Raw genomic sequence first — 1,402 nt, 5'->3', positions numbered from 1 at the left:
TTCTTTCTTTCTATACAGTTTTTTTAACACTATTTAAATATATTTAACACAGTAGGGGAGGCCTTAAAAAAAAGAGTACTACTCGCTTCCATTTATTTTATTTCCTGTTATTTTTTTCAGAAGATTAAGCAGTGTTGTTACTTGCTGGCCCATCTAATCTGCATCTGCAGGAGGAGACTTGAAGAAGGAAGCTGTTGCCCGTCAGCTCGATCGGCGACCCCCTCCCTCTATCATTGTTGGAGGGTTTATTCCCCGGGAATATGCCCTCACTTCGCTGGCATCTCATCCGCAGCTTATATCCTCCCCCGGTCTCGTCTTCCACCTCGGTTCAGATAGGCGCGCGACCGCGACGCTTTCTTCTTCTTCTTCTCTCCAAGCAGAAGCTACCCTTTTTCATACCTATACATCCACCATTTCTTTCCTTCGGCTAGCTAGCGAGTGCAGCTCCGAACTTGTTTTGTTGGTGGTCACCTAACCATGCTCCGGTTAGTGCACGGATCATGTCCATGACCTCATCTCGATCGTGCAAAGGTTAGATGACCATCAGCAAACATGTTCACGAGACATGCAAAAAAGCAAACTGATCTCTACTGAACAGAAATTACCAGAGGCCACGATGAAGGTTTGCGAAGACGCATGGCGTGTTTCGAGCTCCTTCAGCATTACTCTCCTCCGGAGATAGCAAAGGTGGCTGTACCGAATCTCTTCTGCCATCAGTTGAATTTTTGCTGCTCGGCTTCGCGTATGTTTTGTGTGTGCAGTGCAGATGCGGTGTCTGTTTCACGGAGATCCGAGTTATTCTGTCGCTTGCACGCTCTCCACTCCATGGAAAATTGTTCATCGCTCCATCGTCATCATCTGAGATATTGTTGGAACTGTGAATATCTTTTAATTTGTTCCCCAAAATTATTGACAGAGAGACCTATTTGAGGTTCCACGCTCTTTTGTAACAAGATTTGGTCACGTACAGATCGAGCGTGTGTTGATGTGCTCATGACGCAGATGTTGTCATGCTACATACAGTCATATGCAGTCAGTAATACAGAAGAACTGCTTTATATACCTCTCCCAGGCGACTCGGGGGTGATCCGGGCGTCGCCGCCGCCAACCCCTCCCCCACTGGACCTCGTCGGTCGGCACCGTTGCTGCCGGCCAGCGGGCGGCGGCGACACCCGGATCACCCCCGAGTCGCCTGGGAGAGGTATATAAAGCAGTTCTTCTGTATTACTGACTGCATATGACTGTATGTAGCATGACAACATCTGCGTCATGAGCACATCAACACACGCTCGATCTGTACGTGACCAAATCTTGTTACAAAAGAGCGTGGAACCTCAAATAGGTCTCTCTGTCAATAATTTTGGGGAACAAATTAAAAGATATATCACAGTTCCAACAATAT

The 1,402-nt window shown here is 47.2% G+C and overlaps 1 long non-coding RNA gene across 1 annotated transcript; it reads left to right on the top strand.

Annotated features, from left to right (window-relative positions):
- The first annotated feature begins 297 nt into the window (after nt 1–297).
- LOC111256795 lies at nt 298–1,058 on the top strand. Its single transcript, XR_002677038.1, has 2 exons — nt 298–531; nt 599–1,058. It is a non-coding gene; the product is annotated as an uncharacterized LOC111256795 (long non-coding RNA).
- Nucleotides 1,059–1,402: the final 344 nt, after the last annotated feature.

This window comes from Setaria italica, chromosome I (genome assembly GCF_000263155.2).
Source record: "Setaria italica strain Yugu1 chromosome I, Setaria_italica_v2.0, whole genome shotgun sequence".
Lineage (NCBI taxonomy): Eukaryota > Viridiplantae > Streptophyta > Magnoliopsida > Poales > Poaceae > Setaria > Setaria italica.
This window is presented reverse-complemented; position numbering and strand designations above follow the sequence as displayed.